The sequence below is a fragment of the Peromyscus leucopus genome, chromosome 16_21, assembly GCF_004664715.2.
Source record: "Peromyscus leucopus breed LL Stock chromosome 16_21, UCI_PerLeu_2.1, whole genome shotgun sequence".
Lineage (NCBI taxonomy): Eukaryota > Metazoa > Chordata > Mammalia > Rodentia > Cricetidae > Peromyscus > Peromyscus leucopus.
Genome location: NC_051084.1, coordinates 41,952,215 through 41,979,507, shown reverse-complemented (window position 1 = coordinate 41,979,507; position 27,293 = coordinate 41,952,215). Strand labels below are relative to the sequence as shown.

The 27,293-nt window shown below is 42.0% G+C and overlaps 1 protein-coding gene across 4 annotated transcripts in view; it reads right to left on the bottom strand.

Moving 5' to 3' along the window:
- The window catches only part of Il1rl1 (interleukin 1 receptor like 1), a 42,293-nt gene extending 19,886 nt beyond the window's left edge, over positions 1-22,407 (bottom strand). Inside the window, exons 1-3 of one of the 4 annotated variants that reach the window (XM_037199785.1) lie at positions 22,244-22,407; positions 18,848-18,897; positions 14,661-14,889 (exon numbers count right to left, since the gene is read on the bottom strand). The gene's annotated coding sequence lies outside the window, so the exon portion shown is untranslated. Of the gene's footprint in view, positions 1-10,381; positions 10,469-14,660; positions 14,890-18,847; positions 19,034-22,243 lie in introns of those variants that run through there. The other 3 variants (XM_037199786.1, XM_037199784.1, XM_037199788.1) reach the window with 3 other exon arrangements.
- Positions 22,408-27,293: the final 4,886 nt, after the last annotated feature.

The following is a 27,293-nucleotide window of genomic DNA, read 5'->3' as shown; positions in this document are numbered from 1 at the left end:
TGACTGCTCAAGGTGCAGCCAATTGTTTACTGTCTGGGACCCCTCACCAATTTAGAACTACGAGCATGGGTCAATGTGAAAGCCTGGGCCACTGAGTCAGCCCCCACAGTCTAGGCCAGTCAGCCTCCACAGCAGCTCAAGGACAAAGGCACGTGTAAATAAGGAGGGTCTCCAATCAATAAACCAAACAGGATAGTTCAAGTAGCCAAGTTCATCAGAATCGGTCCAGCATCTGTCAACTTTTCTGGGGGAAAAAATGCCCACTTATGAAGCCTGCAAACTATCTTGCTTTCAAAATCAACCTAGTAAAAATCTTACATGATTTTGCCCTAATTCCTTTGATTTGGGGTTACAGTTTTGAAACCACATGTTTTGAAACTGTGATCTGCTTCCCTGAAGTTTCTGCTATGAAGCAAATTAAAACAAATCACTCCGATATTGCTGGGGGAGCAGTCAGTCTCTTCCATTTAAACTGTGGCATGGGCACATTTTGTCATGGGATGTTATGCAAAGCTTATTCATTTGACTTGCCCAACAGTGCAGCTAAGTTTAAACTACAAATGTTGTAATCCCCCTGAGCCGGCTACATGTACCCTGATCTTATTGTAGATCTACTGTAGGAGCTGGGAACATTTTTTGTCGCATTAAGCATTTCCATTTTTTTTTCTTTTCCCAATGAAACTATATGGAGCTGTCAGCAGCCAGCCATGGAGCCTATATCACCTGGACTGGCTTGGTCAGCTGCCATCACGGTCAGTACGCATTCTCTCCTGGATCCCTTGGTTCACCTTCTCCAGGGCCACTCAGTCTCTGGTGCTTCCTGCCCTTCTTCTTTCTGCTGTAGCTGGCGCTCTGCTTCAACAGCCAGAAGAACAAACTGGAGGAGTAAAGGCTTCCTGTCTGTAGAACCTAATACCCTATGTCTCCCAGCCTTGTCTCCTGCCCCGGTGAAAACTGGCTTCTCCATGGCTTCTCCTATATCAGCAATGAGCACACCACCATTGGCTCTGGCAAAATTGCTCATACATGATCCACCTTTCCCCACATACCTGGTGGACAGTCAGCTCATGTACATGAGTCATTCGTTTTACCTGTGAAGTCTAGCCTACCTACACTGGTCCCCTACCTCCATTGTCACCTTTCTCATCCACAACATCATCTGTTGTGGGATGGTCTGTATGTCAAATTGCTCTGATTGGTCAATAAATAAAACACTGATTGGCCACTGGCTAGGCAGGAAGTATAGGCGGGACTAACGGAGAGGAGAAAAGAAAGAACAGGAAGGCAGAAGGAGACACTGCCAGCCGCAACCATAACAAGCAGCATGTGAAGACTCTGGTAAGCCACGAGCCATGTGGCAAGGTATAGATTTATGGAAATGGATTAATTTAAGCTATAAGAACAGTTAGCAAAAAGCCTGCCACAGCCATACAGTTTGTAAGCAATATAAGTCTCTGTGTTTACTTGGTTGGGTCTGAGCGGCTGTGGGACTGGTGGGTGACAGAGATTTGTCCTGACTGTGGGCAAGGCAGGAAAACTCTAGCTACAATCATCTTGCATTTGGGTTTTGTTGATAGCTTTGTGAGAGTTTTCTGGTGCCTCATCAGGCAATTCTGAATGCATAGACCCCAGAGAACCCCTAAGAACCTAAGTCAAATCATGCAGGATCTCTTGTACCCTTCTACTTTAGCAAGAGGAAAAGCCACTGTCCTACAGTGGCCATGTGGAACCATTGATAGGATGCTGTCACCTCTCTGGCCCTGTGTATTTTGGCCCTTATTACTGTTTGTTAAAGGTATAAGGCAGACCCTTCTGTCCCCATTGCTCCTCCCTGGACACCTCACTGAAGCTACCCAGGGACTAACTCTTCTCCTCCAACTTGGGTCTAAGACAGACCTTATCAACAAGACTCAGCCTGACATCCTAATGTGATTTCTGTTGCTGTGACAGAACTCTCTGGCTTGGGGGAAGGAATAGGTTTATTTGGCTCACAGGTTACAATCCATCAGTGAGGGAAGCCCCAGAAAGAGCTCAAAGCAGGAACCTGAAAGTAGAAGCATTAGCAGAGTCTATAGAGGAGTGCTGCTAACTGGCTTGCTTTTCCTGGCTTGCTCAGCTATTCTTATACAGTCCTAGCCACCTGCCCCGGGAGAGCACTACCCACAGTGAGTAGGGGCTCTCTTGCATCAAATATCAATTAAAATATCCCACAGGCCAGCCTGATGGAGGCAATTTCATAATTAAGGTTCCTTCTTTCCAGGTGACTCTAGTTTGTATCAAGTCAATAAAAACTAACCAGTATACCTAGAGACTCCATTTCTTCCCTTTTATTCTCTTTTCTCTTCTGTTCTTCATTTCCTTTGCTTCTAGTTTTCTTGTATATTTATTTAGTTATTCATGTACGTATGTATGTATGTATGCATGCATGCATGCATGTTTGAGGAAGCATGAATGCCATGAAACACATGTGGCAGTCACAGAACCTCACCCAGAAGTCAGTTCTTTCATTCCAACATGTGCATATTCTAGGGATCAAACTCAGGTTGTCAGGCATGGCAGCAAGAACCTTTCCCTGCTGGGCCACCTCATGAACCCTTCTGGTATTTTTAACTCTTCAGTTTTCTTTTCTTTTGTTGCTCCTGATTTTGAGGTGGATTCACATAACATGAAACGCAGTGCTTAAAACGCACTACTCCCGGGGCACTGCCCTCACGGCGTTGTACGATCATCAACACTAACTCCAATCCCTTTTTGTGTCTTTCAAGTAAACCTTGTACCAGTAACAGTCATTCCCTGTCCCTCCCTCCTCATCCTTCAGGACAAGCACTAACCCTTCATGTATCTGCATGCATTTGACTGGTCTGAATATGTCCTATTAACAGAGTGATACAATGTATCTTCATCTGTCTGTCTGGTTTCTTTCCACTTAACATGACGGTTTCAAGATTCCCCCATGATGAACATGGATTAGCTGTCATTCCTTTTAATGGATAGATAACATTCAATTGGGCTTATGTAACACATTTGATCACCTATATATCCAGTTATGACATTTGGACTATTTCTGCTTCGTGGAAACTCTGAAAGCATTGTCCCAGTGTCCTTTTGAGTACCTGGCCCACCAACTTTAAATTGTCATATCCCCTTCATATTTCCTATCTCCTGACCCACTTTAGACTTTCTCTGGGGCATTTGTCACTTTCTAACTACCCATGTATGAGCTGTATTGGTTCATTTTCTGATTACCTTCCCCTGGAATATGAGCTCTAGAAGGCAAAGTATTTTGACATTTACATTACTGTGGGGTGTGTGTGTGTGTGTGTGTGTGTGTGTGTGTGTGTGTGTGTGTGTAAAGGGCTTGTCACACAAAAAAAAAATATTGGTCGACTGAACCAAGATAGCAAAGGAGAGAGAGTTTGGGGTCTGAGCACTCAAGCCTTGGTGTGTAGATCGCAGTAGGAAAGTGGTACCTGATGGGTGATGCCGTTCTGTATGCTGTGAACATATGTTGCTCTGATTGGTTGGTAAATAAAGCTGTTCGGCCAATGGTGAGGCAAAATAAGGTTAGGCGGGACATTCTAACTAGAGAGAGAAGAAGGAGAAAGACAGAGCAGAGGAGACGATGCCAGCTGCCACAAGGAAAAGCAAGATGTAAAGATACCAGTAAGCCACAAGCCATATGGCAAAGTATAGATTTATATAAATGGGTTAATTTAAGATGTAAGAGCTAGCTAGCAAGAAGCCTGAGCCATTAAGCCATACAGTTCATAATTAATATAAGCCTCTGTGTGTTCATTTGGGTCTGAGCGTCTGCAGGACTATGGGTCCACAGGAGCCAGGCAGGACCAGGAAAACATTCAGTTCTAGGTACCTCTGCCCAGCAATCTCAGCTCTCCTGGAACACTGTCTTTTCTATTCTCTCTCATGTTATGTCAGACCCGAGTCATGCTGGGAAGATCCATCAGGAAATCTTGGCAAAGGGAAGAGTCATCAGCAAGAAAGATCTCTGTGGATTGAATGGAGTTGGGGTGGCAGTCATGTGAAAAACTACCAGCAGTCTTAAGTGTTTGCACGTGTGCAGTGACTAAGACATAAATAAGAGCCTTGCAGACCTCAGGGCAGTCAAAGCCTCACGTAGCTCTCACCATCTGTCACCAGGATATGAATTTGTCATACCCTAATTGAGTTCAGGGGTCTCTTCCTTTGAAAAAAGGTTATTATGGCTTTGATTTTTCTCAGCATCTGAACTGATTTTTTTATTTTTTAAATAGTTTTCATAAAAAGTCTAAGTATTTAGAATGTCTAAAATATTGTCTCAAAAGAAAAGGAACACAGTTGGAAAACATGAACAACCTGACATTAAGAGCTGAAATAACTGTAGCAGTGTAGTGTTGGCACAGAGTTAGAATCATGGCCAATGAGTAGGAAAGGATCACCTAGAAATAGACTCAAGTGGCAGGTGAACTGGCATTTGATGAAAGTGTACAAATAAGTGTACGGGAAAAATAAATTTTTCCAACGTGACAATAGAAAAATTGGCTATGTGGAAAAATTTAATGCAGAAAATAAAATCAATAGTATTTTATAACATAAAATCTCCATAACTTAGTACAAGAAAAAAATTAAACCAACACATAAATGGTTTCACTAATCATGAAAGAAAAAATGAGTCACTTGGACCTCGCCAAAAGTTAGATTGTCTGTTCTTCAAAAGATATTGAAACAAATATGCTAACCCAAAGTTTCTGATAAATTAAAATCCACACATCTAAAGAAGGACTTGTATACCCTCTAATTCATAAAATTCTCTTTTAAGCCAATATGAAGGACATGAAAAAGTCAATTCAAAAATGAGAAAAAGATCTAAAGTAAATTTAACAAAAGAAAAACCTCATCATTTGACAACCAACTCCCGAAAACAAGTTTTCGGAGTTGTCAGTTGTTACAGACATAACGTAAGTAAAACACTATATAATTCTATTTCAAGTGCAACATTTAAGAAAATGACTGGCAAGACCAAGTGTTGGCAAGGCTAGAAGCAATCACAGTTCTCAGACACGGCACCTGTACTGCTGATGAGAGTGTAAAGTCACACAGTGGCTGCAATACAATTCAGTCATTTATGAATGAGCATTTGCTGTAGAACCCAGGAATCCCCCCATACACTGACCTAAGAAAAAATAAAATGTATGCACACAAAAAGACGGCTCTGTGAATGTTCAGAATGGCTTGAAATACCAGACACGCGGCAATGTCCACCAATATGTACATGAGCAACCTTCTGTGTTCATGAAACACTGCTTAGCAGTAAGAAAGAACAAATCACCACTTTGCGCAACATGAATTAACCTAAGAAACATTATACTCGATGAAAGAAATCGCACCTATGCTGTGCAGCCCATGGATACGGTGTTTCAAAACTACGAAAGATTAGGTGGTGTGGGAGATGAGAGGGTCTGATTATCTATAAAGGAGGATGTGAGAAATACATGGGGTGACATCTTAATTGATATGAGGCTCATAGCTAGACATTTGTGGAAACTTATCAGACGTCAAGCATAAAGTGTATATATTTTGCATATTAGATGAGCTAAGATGAACAAGATAATACTGCTAACAAAACCATCTGCCACGTTTCTCAGCACTTTAATTCCTAGAAAATGAAATCACATGTCCACAAATGAGCCCCATCCATAACACCAAATCTGAAAACGACTCCGAAATCTATCAACAGAATTGGTAAGGAAAAATTATAAATAGTAATAGAAGAAAGGAATTACTGGTGTAAGGAGATGATGGACTGATGAATCTTAAAGACAGCATGTTCTAAAAATATGGAATTGTTTCAGAGTAAAAAAAAGAGGGGGGGGGACTTCTTTCCCAAGATATCCCAAGCATAGTACAAGTACTATCCCAAGAATAGTATGTGCTATCTTTATGTGATTCTGAGCAATGCGGATGACAGATTATTATGATGGAAACTAGAGGCTGCATGGACATTTCACTGGAACACAGGGGTGGGGGGCAAGGGTCTGTTTCCTGGGAAGAAGAAATATAGCCTGTACTGGATGTGAGCTCAGTGGATAGAGGCAGGGTCAAATTTCATTCAACTGGATGTTTTACTTGATTGGAGACGTTCTTCTCCACGTGTGACAGGAGGTCATAGTACTGAAGTCATTTCTGGGATCTGTCACAACATGAGAAAACCCCAAGGGTGATCTCAGCAGCACTTTACCTCCTCTCCTTACAGTTTCAGGAGGAAATGGGGTGACTCTTTTCATAAAAATTCCACAAACAAGTTGTTCTAGGATGAATGCTCTTGACTCATGTTTTTAATTGATTATTATTGTTGTTGTGTATGATGTGACAGCATACAGGAGGTCATCAAAGGATAACTTTTATGGAGTCTATTTTCTCCACCTTTACCTGGGGACTGGGAATTGAACTCAGGCCATCAGGTTGGGACAACAAGTGCCCTCACCTTTGGAGCCATCTCGCCAGCCCCTCTTGATCTGTATTTTCCCTCTTCAAACCTTTGGGTAAGTTTCTCCTTACATTTTTTTCAGTTTTCTCCTTAAAATTAAGAGCAATCAGCCAGATTTGTTCCCAGGCTCTTGTATGAAAGTAAAGATGACCTTTAAAATACTCACCAGGTCCACCAGCTAAGTACTGAGAAGCCAGAATGACAACTCTCCAGGGTAAAGGACAGATCTCATCCATCAGTTGACACCCAGAAGGGCACAGATGAGACTCCTGAAGAGCACACTGTGCCTTTACTGTGATAGAATCCTGCCTCGTTTTCCAACCTGCTGCTCTTTAGGATCAGATTTAAGATGGTCATATCAATTCCTCAGGTTGAAGGCCACCAGACTGACTTATGGATTCTGTACTTGCAAGATCCCATATTCATATTAGTCAATTTGGAAAGAAAAGGAGGGCACAAAGTGGGCGATGCTAGGTAAACAGATGTGTTTCTATCAGTTCTGCTGCTCCAGAGGCTACTAACACAGCATGTATCAGTAACCAAACGAATCTGACTGGAGTTGTTTGGTCTCAGATTATTAATGTAACTGGTAAATCATAGACTAATTACTTTGAGCACCTGATAATAATGTAATTTTCTTCCAAGTTTTCATTTCCATACTATACTGTTGAAAAGAATACATGCTTATTTTCTACGCATGCTGATGTTTTGATGGCCCAGGTTGACTTTGATGTCTATAAGTTACTTCATTTGAGAGATGTAATACTTGAGGGATCTGTGGTTCTAAATAGGGCATGACTGGTTTAAGAGAGTGATTCCTCTATTTCTACCATGCCACCTTCCTATGTTGGTGCCCCTCAGCGTTGTGGCTAATAATGACTGCTAACATTAGAAGAGCTAGAGCTAGCTAAGAGATGAGCCTCGAGGTACAATCTGGATACTTCCCAAATTAGGTTAATTGAGGTGAGAAGACCCATCCTAATGGAAACAAGCATCCACTTTTAGTGACTCCACATTTAAAAGTCAAATATGTTGAAATAAACGTTATGAGATAATAAGGGTTGGAAGGAGATACCAGCCATTATAAGGGAGTCAGATCAAGCCACACCTATAGCTTCCAGATTTTGATGTAGTCCCAAGGGAGGATCTTGGGGAGTATTCAGAGACTGAGCAGGACTAGTGACTCAGGGGTAAGTCAGGGTTTCCACACCTTAGACTTTTGTACAATGAAATACACCAACTCTGCATCAAACAAGCTTTCAACCTCAACATGTTCAACCTCAGACTGCTATGGGGGTTATAAAAGGGTTATTGTTTCAGATACTGCAATGTATCAGGCAGAACAGAGGAACACAAAACCTCACACTGTTATAAAGTTTATGCCCTAGTTAAAAAAAAGAGATAATAAACAACTAAGTAAGTAAAAGGTACTTATGAAAGATTCAGCTCATGGTACATTTAGGGGGAAAGAGAAAGGGCCAGAGGAGTGGAATTTGGAGACAGATGACCTGAGAAGAGGCTACCTAGAGAAGTGTGCTTCAGAAAACAACAGAAACATAGCCCAGACAGGAGGACCAGGCCAACCTGGAGCCCTGCTGAAGAAGGATGTCCCAGACTTGAGAATCAGAGAGGCCCCAGTAAAGCAAGGAATGATGGAGACGTGACAGCAAGTCAGGGAGTTGTCAAGGTCAAATCTCTTGATTCCTGAGCACGTTCACACTAATTTAGTGGAGGGAAACCAAAGCAGATTTTAGGCACAGGTCTGCATTTTGATGTAGGTTCTAGAATATTCTGAATAATGAGAATGTTTTTAAGGACACCAAGATGAAGGTTAGAAGTAAGTGTGGAGGCAGGAAATATATTTGCTTCATGGAGCAAAAGGAAATAATGCAGAAAATACCCAACTCATCAACATTTAGGAAAGTAGGTTTGCTTTGAAAGTCTGTCCTCTGACAGTTAGAAAAAGTTGAACAGAAAGAGAAAAGAATGTGGTTTTCATTTGGATTGGTTTTATTTAGGGATGTTAGAAGTTGAACAGGTCATCAGATGTGATAAGCATGTGCTTGACGACTGAGCTATATCCCCACTTCCCAGAATGTGTAAGAATATGTAGCGTATAAAAGAGAAAAGAGCCAGGACTGTAGTATTTGTACCTGAGAGGCTGAAGCAAGAGGATCAGCTGTTCAAGGTCAGCCTGGGCTACATAGCAAGGCTCTGTCTCAAAAGGAAATGAAAGGACACAGAGAGATGTGGATGGAAGAAGAGAGAGAGAGAGAAAGAGAGAGAGAGAGAGAGAGAGAGAGAGAGAGAGAGAGAGAGAGAGAGAGAGAGAGAAGGAGGGATAGAGGGACAGAAGGAGAGTGGGGAGAAGTGAAAGAAAGAAGGGGAAGGACAGAAGAAAGGAGGGAATGAACCAACCAACTGAACCAATGAACCAATGAAAACACAGCAGATACACATCCAAACATTTATAAAGACCAGAATCCATCATGTACTAGTTTTACTAGTGTGTGGTCAATAAATGTTTGTTATCATTGGGGCAATTAAAACCAGAGATACACCACTCCTGCTCATTACTCTTCCTATTTGGTTGAGCTATGGGTCCACAAAAATGTAGGCATCCAGGTAGAAAAACACCTTAGGACGAAACTCTTCCCCTCAACAACTTAATCAGAAATAGGGAGAAGCCCATTCCCCTCTGGGAGATCCACAGCTTCAAATCAGCAGCTCCAGCACCCAGATGGCTATACAAATAGATGAACATGGCCAGAGAAGGAAAGGAAAAAAAATACCAGTGATGAATTCTGACATCACTTAGTGTTCGCTGTTAGCACAACACTAAGGATTGTTTGTCTTTAGAAACCCACTTTGTCTTTAGAAACCACCCACTGAGCTTGGTGCTAGCACCAACATGCTCGCATTCTAGAGAAGGAACCCAAGAATTGACAAAGAGAATCAAGTTGCCTGGAGTCCTACAGCAAGTAAGTTCAAGAACAGGGGTTAAACACTAACGTGTGGAGTAGCTCAGTGACAGAGTACGTGACTGACATGCATGAGGTCCTAGGTTTACCCCATACACACACAAAGTGGACAAAAATAAATAAATAAACAAATAAATAAATAAATAAATTTAAAAAACAGGAATTAAATGCAGGTTGTCATAAGTGTCTGTGTCAGCTACTATCCATAGATAATGGCCAAGGTTGGATCCAGATGTGCATAGGGGGACTCCCATAGTCTGGCTTGAAGATCTGGTAAGAGACTTGCAGATGCAGAGAGGTGCACTTCCTATCTGGTTTCTTGTTTGTTTTCAGTGTTTGAAAACAATCGCAATGGAAAATAAATGTCCAATGGGAAAGTTTTCGGACCAGTTCAGACGTATTTTTTTCTGTACTCACACTTCCCGACACCCTCAGCCAAACAAGATGGGGGCCTGTCAACTAGGGTGTCAAAGCAGGCACAAGGGATTCCTAGGTGAGTCCCAGACTCCCAGACAGACTGGTCCACACCATCCCACCTCCTCACCATCCCTTGCTGTCCCTCTTACATCCATCCTCCTTACCCCTCAGCCTCTCACACAATGCTGTCAGACAGGAACACTTCATCACTTCATTGCTAGAATGATGTGGGTTCCAGGGGTGATTCAGGAACCCATGCACACTCCAGATGCATGCTCGAAAGTTTCCTAGCCTTTCACAACTTCGTCCCAGCCCTCCTCGCTACTTTAGAACAAAATCCTATCTCAAATACTAGAGTTCAGGATCTCAATCAAGTTACTCTGTAACTTGGGGTTCCCCCCCCATTAATAATACTGTTTTTCTCACAAGCAAATGGCCCTTTCCCTTTCAGATAAGCCTATTTTTTTTTTATTTTAAAAAACACCTCCAAGGCACTCACCTTTAGCCAGAGATTCTAGACATCTTTCTTCCTCAGCTTCCCACCACCAAAACGTCTCAACTCTAAAAGGTAATTTCTCTAGTAGCTTTATGCAAATCTGGTAGCCACCCTATCTTTTAAAACCTCCCAGTTTTCTTATCAGTTAAGATACAGGAACCCAGTTACTGAAAGGCAGAAACTGACTCCGGTAACTAGGAAATAGCTGTTACCATCCTCGCTGGTTCTCCTGTTTTAGAGAGATTTGACCCAATGTACTTCCACTTTTAACCTTATCTCCATGGACGTTCACGTATCATCGCAACTGTATATTTGCATTCCTTAGTGAGGACTCAGGAAAACCAGGCCAGTTCCTGCTAGGTCGTAGGTCTCTCGATGTCTTTCGAGAGCAGGTAGATAGACACGAATTCCCTACAATTGTGCTATGAGAGTGACAGTGCACATTTCTGCAGCTGGTTTTACCGTTGACACTTTTGTGTCAAGGTTTTGAAGACTCTGGCACAGGTCAGATGGAACTTCGGTGTGTGCAACCAGCTCTTTGCGAGCTGACTGGGCTCATGCAATCCCTGGCCATTGCCGCAGGATGCGCAGAGGGTAATTATCTTACCCAGGCCATTGGCTTGCACAAGCAGAGACAGAATCCGAAGCCCCCATAACTGGGTTCTTTCCACCTGTTCCCAAGTGGCCTCTCAAATCCTTCTAGTAAAGATTTTAAGGATTCACTTTAATGGTTCTAGAATACTGGATAGGCAGATTTCAATTATCTAGACAACTGTTTTTTTGTTCTTGTTTTTGTTTTTGTTTTTGTTTTTTTCTGAAACAATAGTAGCTTTTAAGCCATTGGGATGTATAATTAACCAAAGTCCTCCATATGGAGAAAGAATGTGAGCTTTAGGTACAACCTGGCTTTTCTTTTACTTTATTGTGTAATTCGGGGCAAAAACAAAACAAAACATAACAAAAAAAAAAACACCTTTTTAATCTCTCAAAAAAAAATCTCTTATACAAAGGGTATTGTTGCTATTAAATAACTTGTGTAAATGTAATCTACATTAATAAATACTAAAGGTTTTCTGCCTTGTACATGTATATTCCACTTGGCACAACTACATTAAAAAAAATGAAACACATGGACAAAATAAAAACCCTTCGAACTTATTTGACCAGGCCGAGCTCTTGAAAACTAAGCAGAAGTCACATCTGGTCAGGTCAGTAACAAGTCTGGGGTAGAGCCTGGGTTTTGATCTCACTCAATTCTTTTGCCCTTGTGTGGAGAAACCAGTTACCCCCATTTCAGCCAAATCACCTCTGCAGTTAAGGGCATCATAAGTAAAAGCTGAAAAGGCAGGAAGCGAATGATGGCAGAACCCGACTGCTTACCCTATGTCTCCACGTGCAGTGTGACCTACCGTTTGTGGCATCACCTACCATTTATTCTCCACTGCTAGAGAAATGGAGAAATCACACACAAGCAATTGACCACATACCACCCACTAACTGATATGCCCAACATTGTGCCAGACATTCAAAGATACACAAGGATGAGACACATGCTTGGCCTCATAGGATGCAACACCGTAGAATTGTGTGTGGAGAGGGATATTTCATAGGTATGAAAACTTAGGGTTCAAACTAAGATATTCGCAATAATCAAAATCTTTTTAAAATTTAGAATGGCTTGTTGTAAAACTATGGTTGTGTTGGATAGTTTTTGTTTTGTTTTGCTTTGTTTTTCTCCACTTGACACAAGCTAGAGTCATCTGGAAAGAAGAAACCTCAAACGAGAAATGCCTCCATCATAGTGGCCTGTGGACAAGTCTTTGGGGCATCTTTTCGTTTAATGATTGATATGGGAATATTCCACCACTGTGAGTGGCATCACCCCTGGACAGGCAGTCCTGGGTTGTATAAGAAAGCAGTCTGAGCAAATATGGAGGAGGAGCCAATAAGCAGCATTTCTCCATGGCCTCTACTTCAGTTCTTGCCTCCAGACTCCTGATTGACTTCTTGTCCTGACTTGCCTCAATAATGGACTGTGACAGAGAAGTAGAAGATGAAGTAAACCCTTTCCTCCCCAAGATTTCTCTTTGCCGTGGTGTTTACCACAGCAACAGAGAGCAAGCTAATATGATAGTCTTTCCTGGTGAGGGGAATTTTACCCCACCTGCTGATGTGGTTCACCTATGGTTCTACCCTAATTCTAGGTCTCTTTATATCATTTACTCTCATATGAGTATGATAGTAACACTGTTTAAAAACCTGGTTCATCTCTGCTGTGGTCATTTATCTTCAGAACAGTCTTTATTAATCCTTCACACTTACGTGTTGGGTACTGTCTACATGAGTAGTGGTATTTTAAATGCCCTCATCAAAATCCAGAGAGAACAATGTTGAGGTCCCCCAGGACTAGCAATAAAAGGTCATATTGGAAAAAATATATATTAGAAATCTAAATATCCCTGTGTGGCTTTGGTATGGCTATTTGTAAAGGCTTTGAAAAGTGTAGCTCTCAAAGACTGCTGAATCATATCCACCTCACAAGGAGGGTCTAGCCCAGGTACCTTGGAAAATTTTCTCACACCAGAAGGTCTTAGATACCCCCACCCAGTTTGATATATCTCATTTTTCCATCTAGTAGAAAGAACTGTACCTCTTAAAACTAGCTCTCCTTAATGAAAACAGAAACAATCAAAGACATTTCTGAGGATGGCCAGATGGCTCAGTGGACGAAGGCACTTGTCCCTAAGCCTGACAACCTGAGTTTTATCCCCACGATGGACATGGCAGAAGAAAAGAACTGACTCCTCCATACGCTGTCCTCTGGCCTCCCTAGGTATTCTGTTGCATGTGTGCATGCATAGGCACACACACACACACACACACACACACACACACACCATCTTAGCATCGAAAACAAACAATCGAAGACACAATCTGGCAAAAAAAAAAAAAAAACACAGATGTAATAAGTGTCTCAAGACCAAATATCCTCACGTCAAAGATAAGCCAGGAGTTTCGGGGGTTGCGGGAGCAAAAACACACAAGAAAGCAAAGCAGAGAAGCATCTGTAGCAAATCACCAATTAATGACACCCTCTCCAAGAATATCCCGCAGAGAATCAAACCTTGGCTCTGTTTTGTGCTTACAGCATAGTAGTGAATTTATCTGGAACTATTACAATTCCACAGTAGGGGGAAATCTCCCTGTGTTCAGGACTTGAACTGGCTTTCCTTGCCTTTGATGGAGTCCTTCCTTGCTTTAGTGAACTCTAGTTTGCTAACCCGATCTTCAAGAGGAAAAGAATGCTCTGCAGTAACTCCTTCCCCCATCTTTAAAGAGTTACAGCTTACAACCAGGCAAGAAGTCTAGGGCTCCACCCTCCGCTCAAACTCCTGCTCCAAAGTTCAGAAGAAATCCTGTTGAATGTGAGTTAACATAAGTACTTCTTGTGAGTTTTGAAGGATGGGAATCATGCTCAAAGGACATGCTCACTTAGGAAAAGATAATCTCAATCTCAAATTTTTATTTTTACATTCTCTATCTCGAAGAGAAACAGAGAGAGATGGGGAGATAGAGAGGGTGGAGGGGAGGGGAGGGGAGAGGAAGGAAACATATGGACCTCTTCAAGCTTAATGGCTTCTATGAATCTTGCAAAAATCTTTCCACATTTTAATAAGATCCTCATCTCTGCCTATTCTTAGATTAAGGAAAGAATGAGCACTTGGGAAGCTAAGCATGAGCTCTCTAGGAAAGGCGCCTTTAACAGGTGTGTTAGCAAGCCTCTAAGAAGGTTCCAGATGAATTCTCCTGTTTACTCCTTCTAGCCACCTCCCCACACTGTACCAGAGCGTGTTAGTGTGACCAATATGAACTAAAATGCTTGACCATCACAAAGCTGGGTTGCAACAATCACACGACACCAGCTAGTCTCTCTCCTCTGGCATGCGCTCACTCTCAGAGATGCTCCATCTTGAGCTCTCAGCCGAGTGCTTGGACAGGCAGGTACAAGAGTTTCTGAGCTACGAGCTTCTCTGTGAGCATAGATGTGAATTCTCCAGGTCCATTCAAGCCTTCAGAGATGGGCCCTGAGGCAGAAACACCCCTAATTCACTCTAATTCCAGACTCTCAGGAACCGTGTGAAATAGTAATGTTTGCTGTCTAAACTGCTACATTTTAAAGTAGTCGACGCTGATGCAAGAGACAAGTAATGAATCCTTGCTACCATGGAAAACCACAGCTGGTTTCCTAATGGATCACCAAGGATATAGAAGCCAAGGGTACCTGCTAGGATGGAATGACTTGACTCCTCTTTCCTTCTTGCTTTTTTTTTTCTTTTTCTTTTTTTTTTTTTTCTCTATTACCCTGACAACGAGGTCAAAAGCTCAACTTCTACTCAGCAGGCCTTGTGACATCTGCGGCCTCAGGAAGCTGGCAGCTTTGGGGTTTCTATTATCAGAGGCTTCCGTTCTCGGCGGTTGTTCCACCCCTCTTCAAAGGCATCTGGCCCATTCTGATGAGATAAAGCATGTTCTTGTTACGCGTTTGTTCTACATATTTGACAGAAACAAATTCATTTCATCATGGAAAGAAGTATTGTATCATGTGTCCTCTACCACCTGCCATACCCTTCCAAGTGCTGGAATTGCAAGCTTGAGCCCTCACACTTGGCTACTATATTCATTTTTCTCAAAGTAGATTGTGTGTGTGTGTGTGTGTGTGTGTGTGTGTGTGTGTGTGTGTGTGTGTATGTGTGTGTGTTCTGGAATAAAGAGAGCTACTAAATAACGATAAAGAGTCAATCTATCTAAGACTATAATAAACATACATATTTTGGTCCTAATCTCAGAGCTTCGAAATAGGAGTAGAAAACTGGAAAAGTCAAAGGAAGATACAAGAATCTTGAATCACAGCCAGACATTTTAACATTCTTCTTTCAGTAGTTGGTAGACTATATAGAAAACCAGTATGAATACAGAAGATTTAAAAACACTATCACCCAAGGTCGCATAACTGACATTGATAGAACACAATAGACAAAGAATTCTCCATCCAATAATTGCAAAAGATGTCATGTGACAATAGTCAAATTAAGTCATAAAATCTGCAACATAAGGTATACACAAACAGAAATATTCATAAATTAAATAACATATCTTTAACCAATAAGCAAAACGATGTCACATGGCGATAGTCAAATCATAAACTCAGTAACAGAAATGTATATACAAATGAAAGTATTAATCAAACTAAATAATATAGCTTTAGCCAATATGCAAGTCGGAGAATGAAGATACATTTTGAATTAAATTGAAACAAAATCTACTCAGGTATCAAAAATGACAAGATACAATGAGGAGGAAGTCACAGCACTGACTTCTGAGATTAGGGAGAGAGAATGGGGGATGCAAATGAAGGATACTGATTACCACTTAAGACACAAAGAAAAAACGTGAATGAAGAAATTTCAAAAACATTAGAAGAGAGGAAATAGTATCAGGACAGAAAAAAAAAATCAAAGCGGACACAGGAAAACAATCAATACAAATCAATGACGCCCAGAACTGGCTTGTTTTGAGACCATGAAAGTTGATCAGTCCCCCTCTAGCCCATGGTGGTCAAAGAGAAAAAAGGAGGAAGACACAAGTGTCCCGCGCGAGGAGGAAAACCATCGCCAATATTCCGTTGCTAGGGGTGTTGAAAAGAGACTACCACAAACAGTAAACAGAACAGAGAGACACACTGATGCATGCAACACAATGGGTAAATTTAAAAAACAGCGATGGGGAATGAAAGAACCAAATGAGACAGAGAACATGCTGGTGTGGTCCCTTCCAGAAAGCTCTGCGGAAATCCCTACTGACTTACAACGACAAACGCAGGTGCTCTCAGTGGGAGACAAGAGGGACTGAGTTCTTCACAAAAGTGTGTGGAAACGTCAGAGCAATTTGTCTCCATCGTGGTGATAGTTTCACAAGAATGTCTATCTGTGTCAAGACTTGCCAGATTGTACAACTTAAGAATGTGCAACTTAATCATGTCAGTTATACCTCAATAAAGCTTTATAACCTATAAATATTTTTAAAGGTAGCTTATGCCATGGCCTTAATGTATACAATACATACACAGGTCAACAAATGCATATGTACAGCATATGCACACTTACATGGTAGAAAATGTCTAAAAACCAAGAATCCCAAATTGATGGCAATGTCCGTCTACAAGGGTAAGATGGTAGGTGGATTTTTCGCTTGATTTCACTGCTCTGGATTTACTATTTCCAAAAATGGAATGTTCAGTGTATAAACATAGATTCCAGTAAATGTGTTTATGCCATCAATTTGCTGGCATTTGCTGTAACACTCACATTTCTATATTAGTTCTGTAGAATGGTAATGATGATCACTTCTAATCTCCAGTGTGGAAAAACAGATCTCTATTACTGTGTCAAGGCAGAGTCTAGAGCACAGAAGAAGCCCACAGTTAACACTTCTCAAGTAGAGTGTCTAGGGGGATGCTCCACAGCAGAGTGCTGCTCCATGGGTGAGACCCTGAGGGGGGTTCCCAGAATCCAAAGCAAGGATGCTTCCCTGCAAACACAGCACAGACTGCAAGACCAATGTCCTAAAGCCAGAGATAGGACAGAGGGAAGAGACAGACAGACATACAGGTAGGCAGGCAGACAGACAGACAGACACAGAGAGACAGAAGCAAACAGAGAGACAGAGAAACAGAGGCACAGAGACAGACATTGACAAAGAGAGAGAGAGACAGATAGAGGGAGAAGAGAGATTTTTGAGACAGGCTCAATGAGACTTATTATTGACAAGATTCTAAATTTGGCTCCAGGATTTCAAGGTGAACAGATAGCCATGTTCCAGATAATTCCAGGGACTGACAGGTTTATCTAGCTCTACCTCTTGAGTGATGGGGTCACAGGCATGTCCCGTATTTCTGGCCAATCTTTTTCCTTAGTAACGTTTAGTGTAATTCAGTGACTCTGGATCTTTAAAGAGACCTGGAGAAGAACTATGGCATAATGTGTGCCTCAGTACACACTCACACATCTATTCTTCCTGGAACAAAAGTGCTTTCCCTGGCAATGTCTTATGACCATTTATGAGAATTCCATAGATGTGATCTCCAGTTTCTTGGTGCAACATTAACACTGACTGTCCATTGCCAGTAGTCTGCATCCCAGATGGTCCAAACCTCCATTTGCAGAGTGCAGGTATAAACATTGATCCTAATTAGTTAATCAGGGCATGCAACATCTAATCAGCACATTTGCTCCCCACATGCTCTTTATACTGTAAACTCTCTCTCTCTCTCTCTCTCTCTCTCTCTCTCTCTCTCTCTCTCTCTCTCTCTCTCTCTCTCTCTCTCTCTCTCTGTGTGTGTGTGTGTGTGTGTGTGTACATGTGTGTGTGTGTGTGTGTGTGTACATGTGTGTATGCATGTATATTGAGGCCAGATGAGGTCAGAGATCAACTTCAGAGTTGTTCCTCAAGACACTGTCCACATTGGTTTTGAGACAAGGTCTCTCTGTGGCCTGGAACTGGCCAAGTAGGCTAAGAGAGGCTGGCCAGTGAGCCCAGGAATCTACCTGCTTCTCCTCCTCAGTACTCGATGACAAAGGTAGGCTATTACTTGCCGATTTCTAGGTGGCTAACTCAGAGTCCCATGCTTGCTTTACCACTGAGCTATCTCCCATGATGGCGTGTTGCTGTTTTTTTGTTGTTGTTGTTGTTGTTGGAGAAACAGTTATAAGCATGTTGTGCATTTCAAGCCGTGTGCCTGAGGTTAAGATAGTGAGGTGAAAATAGCACATAATTCCCGTCTTCATGCCACTAGGCACCTAGACAAAGAAATGTGATAAAATATACAAGAAATCATCAAGGAAAACATATAGTCTTTCCACATGATAGTTTTAAACTCTGTAGGTTAATAAAAATCTTATGAATGGAAATCTCCCTCCTAGAATGACTTAAATAAATTCTTACACAAATTAAAGCTTCTATGACATCTGGAGAGAAGTTCCTGACCTGTGTCAACTTTTAATACCCCTAACAAATTAAGAGATTTGTGTCAGTCAATAAAAAAATGTAATGATAAAAAACACAATATACAAAATAAAAATCACAAATGGCCCAAAACACATAAATAGTCTGTATACTCTGCACCCGTATAATAAAAATGCATTTCAGACTCTTACTCTATTTTCTACCAAACTGATAAAAAACCAGAAGGACTTCATGTTCAGCTGCTGAGCAAATGAATTCACTTTCCAGGTCCTGTATTTGGTTAGAAGGTGAAATTGGAGAGGAATTCTGAGGCTCTTTCGCCGAAGCCCCACCGGCCGAGGAGCACCCGCTAAGAGCGTCTGTACTTCCCGCACATCTCCTGGCACAGGAGGCCAAAGGCCAGTATCAAATAGCAGCCTGTCGATAAAAAGTAACTACAATACTTACTTTTTGAAAATCGGCCAATGTCTTGCCAGATCAGATAAGTTTCTCGGTAACTGGTGAGGAAGGTTAGATCAGTTAGTGCAATGTTTGCAGCAGAAGTCAAAGTTGAGAGAGCTAAAGGGCAAGCGTGAAAGGAAAGAGCCACGTAAGAACACATCCATCCCTAGCTCCTTCATTCCGTATCAGGGCAGATACTGATGCCTGAGAAAGCGGGATGGGGCATGTCCAAAGCCACACGGATAATTCACAAGCCACTCAGACACAGCCCAGAGATAAGAAGAGACCTTTACATAAAGTTGCTCATTTTGTCTTTCAACCTGTTTTCCTCCTGGAACCACTATTTCACCCGGCAGACTTCTGTCCAGTCTTTGGGAAAAAATCACATAAATTCTAAATATGCCATGGGTGCTTTATCTGCAGAAAAAGATCTACGAAGTTTTTGAGTGGTGTGAACGCAATCACACTGTGACAAGCACTGACAATGTTGGGCAGTAATAGATCCTTTAATAAGAAATCAGCCCCAAATAACTGTGTGCTAACCATTCTGAAATTTAGATTATAGAGTCAAGCTGATGACTCCCTATAGTCCCTCCATAGAAGACAAAAAGGAAACGTTGGGAAATAGGCTCTTTTAATCCTGATTGTCAACTTGATTGGATTACTAAGAAATGCCTAAATTTGTGAAGCACAGCTCTGACTGTGTCGATGAGGGCCTTCCCAACAACAGTAAAATGACAAGGACTCTGGCCTCATTGACAGTTAAATCCTGCTTCCATTCATAGCATGATGGCCTTATTGGAAAGACGGTAAAAACTCACACAGAGCGACTTTGGAGGAGGTAGGTCCTTGGAGTATGTCTCTGGAGCTACTTTTTGCTTGAGGCCTTTCCTGTAACCCCCTCTGTCTGTGTCCTACAATGAGGTGAAGTAGCATCTCTACCACATACTCTCATCACCATGATTTTCTGCCCAAGCACATGGGGCCAAACACCCATGGACTGAACCCTTATAGAACTATGAGCCAAAATAAGTGTTTGTCCCTTTCCATTGCTCAAGAGACGGAGACGTAACAAATGCATGCAAGTTGAACAGACTGTTAGTGGTAGAAAGGAAGATGAGTATTTTAAGGAAAAGCTCCCTTGGCATCCACTGCAACAATAGCACATGGACCTTACCTCTGGCCAGGCACAGGATAATTGCTCATTCAGCAGGCAAAATCTTTGTCCTAGTCATGGAGCTATACAAGAAGCACATCTTGACTGAATGTATTCTCCTCTTGAACACTGTAGCATACTAACCTTGCCAGGCCAGTTTCAACCACAACAATAAGGGCCACACTCCAAAGGAATGAGAGCTAGCAGGACCTGGAAGTCTGAGTGACCTCATGATCCAGCTCCATCTACTATCCCACAAGCACCTGCCTACCCAGGCCTGAGAGAAGAAAGTTAGATTGAAATCTTGTTTAAACCAATGGCTTTGGACTGTCTTCTTCAGCCCAGACTAATGCACAAGGTACCATGCAGACACAGTGACTTGAGATTGCTGGTCAAGATTGACAATATGAAGGACAGTTTTCCCAGCCACTGTGTAGACTCTTCTCCCTACTTATGTGTGCTAGAGGAAAGGAAATGATTGCGACTTAGGAGATGAAAAGAGTGATTTATTCCATAATGTCTCATTCTCCTTCCCACCAAGTTTGAGGGTTTGTTGTTGTTTTGTTTTGCTTTACCTGGCTTCGTTGAACATGGGCTTAGCTATGTGCGTCAGTCCTCAAACTCGGGATCCCCCTTCCTCAGCTTCCTGAGTGCTGAGGTTACAGGCAAATGCCTCCAGGACAGATACAAGCTACCTCTGTGAGCACTTGGTTTTTGTGGAAACTTTGCAAGACCACATTAGAGGCTGTGCTACTTCAGCTTCTAACACTCCAAGGCATGCTGCATGAGGGTGGTCTGCAACCTCATTTTGCTTGTTCTGTGCTAACATCTTGATTCTAAGGTCACATGGTGTTCGGAAGATCTCTGAATACCTTGAATATAGTAGTCAGTATCCCAGTGCAGTAGCTGGGTCTTTTCTAACTCAAGCTATTATGTAGGATTCAAAAGGATCCATTAACAAAGTCTGAAAATGTGCTAAAAATAAACAGTATGGGAATATGATGTATGCTTTGTGAAGTTTTTCAATAGGATTATCTTGGTTTTTTTTAACTGGTTTCATTTTTATTTATGTGTGTGAACCTGCGTGTGTTTATATACACCACAAGAAGGGGCCTTCAGAGGCCAGAAAGGGCACTGAATCCCTCTTGGAAGTAGAATTACAGATGGCTGTGGACCACCACATGTGTGTGGGGACTTAAAGTTGGGTCCCTTGCTAGAAAAGCAACATGTGAGCTATCTCACAATCCCAGAATTGCCTTGTTTTATAACAGTGAAAAAACATCAAGAAAAATCCATCCCTGTCTCCTTCAAATCTTCCTTTTTTAACAGTGTAATTAAATTTGCAGTTTTAAGTAAAATCCTTACTAACTTTATATATAATTTCTAAGCCTATCTGTAACATTGAAATTCCCAAGGAAAAGTAACTTTGTAAGAATTAATTCATAACCTGAGAGGGTTTTGGTCAAAGTACTTAAGAAGGAAAAATCAGATACATTAAATTAATAAGTAGTGTTTAAATTAGTTAGAGATGTTTGGCCTGATAAACTTGTAAATGGGATAACCATGCGTTATAAGTTTCTTTAATTGTGCTAGGCTTAAAATTGTCATATTATTACTATTATTTTTGGTTTTTTGAGACAGGGATTCTCTGTCTAACAGTACTGGCTGTCTTAGAACTCACTCTGTAGATCAGGTTGGCCTGGAACTCACAGTGATCTGCCTGCCTCTGACTCCCGAGTGCTGGGATTAAAGGTGTGTGCCACCACTGCCCAGTTGCTATATTATTTTGTGATCTTCTGCTTGAAAATTTAACTTTGAAAACTTGAATATTAATGTTGAAACTAAGATAAATCCATGTTTTCTACCTCTAGGTCTGTTCTCAAAGGAACTTATAATATTTATGTGCTTATTTATGTGTATTATGTGCCTGAGTATGTATGTATGTATGTATGTATGTATGTATGTATGTATGTATGTGCTCCACATGTGTGCAGTAACCCTCAGAGATCAGACGACGATGTCCATTTCCTTGGAACTGGATTTACAGACAGTTGTGGGACAATATGTGGATACCAGGGATGGAACCAGTATCCTCTGGAAGAGGACCCAGTGCTCTTAACCCCTGAGCCATCTCTCCAGCCCTCAAAGGAACTGAAAGCTAACTGACTGGGCTATCATGGATAAGCCCAGGGTCTGTCTGCTCCCCATTTCCCAACACTGTGAAGTCGGAGTCAAACATAACTCACCAAAGCTCAGCCTCTTTGCTCCTCCCATCAATGGCTCTGGCCCTGTGGAGCATTTCTTATTGCTCTGCAGAGAAGGCAGGCACTGCATTTCACAGCAAATGCTCTTCACATCCAGCAGCAGGGGTCGGCTTTGACACCAAACCCTCCAAGAGAAAAGCTTGAAGCTTCAACAGGACAGGAAGTGCCTCTCCCTGATGATATCAAAGCACTTCCCATACAGCACACACCACAGGACTACTTCCTCTAAGAAGTCAATGGTTGACTTAGAATTCTTCAGCTCAAACACCGCTTTGTAACCTGGGGATTGCAGGACCTCAAGCCACTCTTGCTGGAAGGTTTCCATCCACAGCTCACCTGGGCTCCCAAGCTGGCTCTCAACTCCTCTCCCACTACATCTGTTCCTCTCTTCCCTCCTAGATGGCTATTATCATCCCCTACACACACTCCCACCCCTCCAGCTGCAATGTCTGGCTCCCTTTCTTCTATCCCTTATCTCATTTTTTCAAAGTTGCTAAAAAACATCCGTCGTTTCTCTCCATCATACCTTTCCCCAATAAAAACAAAGTCATCTTTCTCAGCATGAATTTAGACCTATACTACAAATCTAGCTGGGTACATGAGATACAGCATAACACTTGAGATCATGATCTCCACGGAGGAGAAAATGCCTGATGGGTTAAACATGGTGGTTCTTAAAGCAGGAGGAGGAAGGATGAGTCTAAAAAAGTGTTACCAAGTAGGTAACCAAGTCCTCGGAAACAGAAGATACCGAAAGACTTAGTTCAGAGAAGAAATGACTGGGGCTGCCCTCCTGGCTCTGCCAAACAGCAGAGCAAACGACTCTTTCCAAACCAGGATCTGCAGTAGAAATATGATGGAGGTATCCCGAAGAGAGGATGGAGACAGGTGTAGTGACACCCTGCACAAAGAACACTTCATGAAATTAGAGTTGTGTGGTCATGGGTGTGGCTACTACCTCACTGCCTTGAAAGAAATCCAAATTGATGAACGATGCTGGGATTTTAACAAATGGGGGGAGAAGGTGAGCTTTAACCAAAACAACCTTTTCCTGTTGGAGATAACAGTTCCCCCATCCCGTACAGAGCACAAGTTGTGCTTTCCTCTGTCACTTGGGAACCCCACCAGCTCCTCAAACATGAAGGTACATCCCTGCACAAATGGAGCTAGGCATCGTGATATTATCAGGATCTGTTCACATTCACATGCTAGTATGAATTGCTCTGCCCGACACATTCTTTGTCTAGATGAAAGAAGTGTCGGTGGAATGGACTCTCGGAGCAGTATTTCTCAACAAAATATTCTCAGGCCAAGGGGGATCATGTGTAAGCAAAAGCTTCCTGGAAAGCTTCTATTCCACAACTCTGCCTCAAGCCTGTCCCACACTACCATTTCCAGGAAAAGAAAGATCTCATCAGTGGCAAAAGCAAAATGCAGCCAGAGGAGGCATCAAACTCCCCAGCCCCAAAGTTACTTTGAAGACAACACTGAGCTGAGCCAACTTTCTTCCACAACCCCCCAAGGTCTCAGCCCATAGCAGGCCACTGGCAAGCACCATCCTCTTCCCTGCTTGGACTGGTATATAGGTGGGGTTCAGGACCTAGGGAGTCGTACACGCCACAGATCTCTGTTTCTAGCATCATTGATCACAGGAACTGCGTGTTCTCCCCTTGGGGAGGCATTTCATCTGAGCAGAGACAAACCAGAAGGGACTGTGATGAAATGAAGTGTCCCTAGGATCTTGGCAAGCCCTCCAGGGCTTATCTATGCACAGAGCATGGGTTGGGGGTAGTTGTAGCAACTGGTTTTAAAGTCTCTCAGAATGCCTGTGTCAAGGTGGGTCCTTGGAGATCTGCAGGAGGGTGGGTGCTGACTCACCCGCCCTACTTCCCTCCTAGTGCCTCGGCCTTAGCTGCTTTGTACTGGTTATCTCCATCAACCAGCCACCACGTCGGACTCTCCTTTGTTTTATCTCTAGATGGAATCCTCATCCACACTTCTTCTATCACGCTCTAGCACCAAGCCACACCCTATCATCAGGACCAGCCTGCATCTGCTTCTGTGGGATTAGAAGAAATGCACATTGCACTGCATTTTCAACTCAGTTGCCTCTTTACCTGCTTCCTCTTTTTCATAAGGCACTTTGCTCTCTTCTCAGAGGTTCAGGCCCACCTGCCACTGCAGGTATGTGAGACTGTTCAGTACTGTGTCATAAATCCCCGACTGTGTTGTTCCAGTTTTTCAGCCTTTCTCCCTATCTCTACTATGGCTTCTTAATCTCTATTACCATATCTTCAAGTCCCCTGGGTTTTTTCTTCTGTGTAATCTAACTGTCGGTTATCTTACCCTGTCTTCCAGGCCCTTAATGTTTTTCTTCTACTTAGTTTCACTGCTGTTTCCCCAATCCAATCACTTTTTCAATACAGATACTATATATTTTTTTAGTTATGCAAGTTTTCATTTGTGTTTGGGGGTTTATTTACTTCCATGTCTGTTAGACGCCTTAGATGAACCTTACTATCATTTCTTTGACTCATCAACAGAATTAAAATACATACATACAATTTTTGTCTCCAGATTCCATTATCTCTGTGATCTGTGTTTGTTTTCACTTAATGGTTCCCCTCTTGACATAGGAATCATATTCTCCTGCCTCTGAATGTTTAGTGATCAAAATTGCATGTTGGGTATTTTGGATGTGGAGTTACTGTATTTCTGAAATCTGTTGTTTTCTTTGCATTTTAAATCTTAGTCTAGTAAAGACCAGTCATCACGGTCCTCTGAAAGCTTTTGGACATGGCTGCTCCAGGGTCGAGAGTACTCTGCCTTGCTACCCATTACCTTACCCTGTGAATGTCCCTATTCAATTTTCCAAACGTTTACAGTAACAGGTCAAATGTAATATCAGTTGATCTCCTCTAGGCACTGAGGGCTTCATTTTAATCATGCTATTCTGAAGATTATTTAGGCGATCACTGCTGCATACAAACAAGGGAAACTGTAAGCCCTGAAAAGGTAATCCAATACCTGATTTCTGTCCCCTATTTTTCCACTCGCAATCAGGTATTGCATTTTTTCCATTTTCATTTGTGTGTGAATTTTTAATATAAATGCAAGATGTAAAGCATTAATGCAAGCAAAATGTTTCAGTGAACACATTTTAACAATTAAAAATTTTACAACTGTCAAAATTTTCTGGACAAGGCCAGCATTTGGATTTTTTTTTAATAAGTAAATTTCTTATTGATGGCAACAAAATGGTGTTTGCAGCATTTTTATCATACAGTAGATTCCATCCACTAACTATACTTTTCTAACTGAGTTGTCCCACATGCAAGTACATGTTTTAATGTTGTCTGTCTTCTGTGCTGTTCCTGTAAGTTTGCTATTAAAATACATTAAACTATATTAAAAAAAAGTAATCCAATCTGCTTCATTTCCTACTTCTTCTCTTCCCAAAACATGGCGAGTGAAAAACATCACCCTATTCTCATGCCAGTTATTCCAATAAAAGTCCATGGTTCAAATCATGCCCAGCCACTTAGTAACTATAGAATCCTGGTCTAGCTATCTGATCTCTGTAAACCTCAGTTCTTCCATTGAAAAATAAGAATTATAGGCTGGTCGGTGGTGGCATACAACTTTAATCCCAGCACTTCGGGAGATAGAGCCAGGTGGATCCTTGTGAGTTGGAGGCCAGCCTGGTCTACAGAGCAAGATCCAGGAGAGGCACCAAAATTACACAGAGAAACCCTGTCTTGAGAAACCAAAAAAAGAAAGAAAGAAAAAAGAAAAAAAAGAAAGGAAAAGAAAGAGAAGAATTATAACAGTTCTTGTCTGGTTGGGATTCAGAGAGCAAACCGGAAGAGTGGAAGTACCCACATCACAGTGACTATCAGAACAGACGCTTAGCTAGCCTGGAGGGCTATTTAAAAATCTGTCTTATTTCTCCAACGATACAGCAATTTCCTCAAGAGAATACTTATAGTTGCTTCATCTTTCCGTCTTCCCCATTCCTCAAGCTACTAAATATAGCCCATTAGTTAAGAAGTCCTTTTAAGGAAGGGCCCTTTCATTTGGCTGCTAAGGCTTGTTTATTCCTACAAATACATTCTGTTATGTGTAACGTGCACTACAAGAACATTGCTGGAAACAACACAAAAAAGCCATGGCCTCTTCCCTAGAGATGCTGACTGCCTATTGTGGGAAACAGAGTCAATCAATCAATCAATCAGACAAACAAACAAGCACCTGCTATTGTAAGATAACGGTCCCCCAGAGATCCATGTGTTAAAGGTTTGGTCACTAGTTGGCTGGCAGCATGATAAGGAGGTACTGGAACCTTTTTAAAGGTATTGACTGGAGGGAGGGAGTCATATCATGGAAGACATGCCCCCAATAGAACTGTGGGATGCTGATATACTACCCATTTCTTACTTTGTTTCCCAGGAAAATGGCCAGATGTGTGATTATATACTGACTCATGAGCTGTAACCAGTTGTTTGTGGCTTAGAAGAACGATTGGAAAATTGATGAGCCATACATATGGAGGAAAGGTCCAAGGATAGCAAATGGTCAAAGGATCTAAAGTTACTTGCATTTCATACTAATGCTATCAGCCTCTTTCCCTGACCATCCCTGTCATTTCCCAGTGGACCTAGGAACAAGTAGCCATCATGGCAAGGTTGACCAACAACATGGCCTTTCACTTCCCAAGGCTGACCAGGCTACAGCCAGATCTACCAACAGCAGAGACCAGTACTCAGATGCCAATATGGCATCATTTTACACAGTGCCTTGTCAGAAACTTAGTGTCAGGTTGACAAACTTAGCCCACTTCCACCAAGGAAAGTGCAATATTTTGTCTTCCCCGGCACACTTATTCTTGGTATGGTTTTGCCTCTCCTGGGTGTAATGCTTCAGCCAAAATAACCACCCATGGACTTTACAGAATGCCTTATCCCCCAGTGCTTTTCCTTACAGCATTACCCCTGAAAAAGGAACTTGTTTCACAGAGAAGTACAACAGTGGA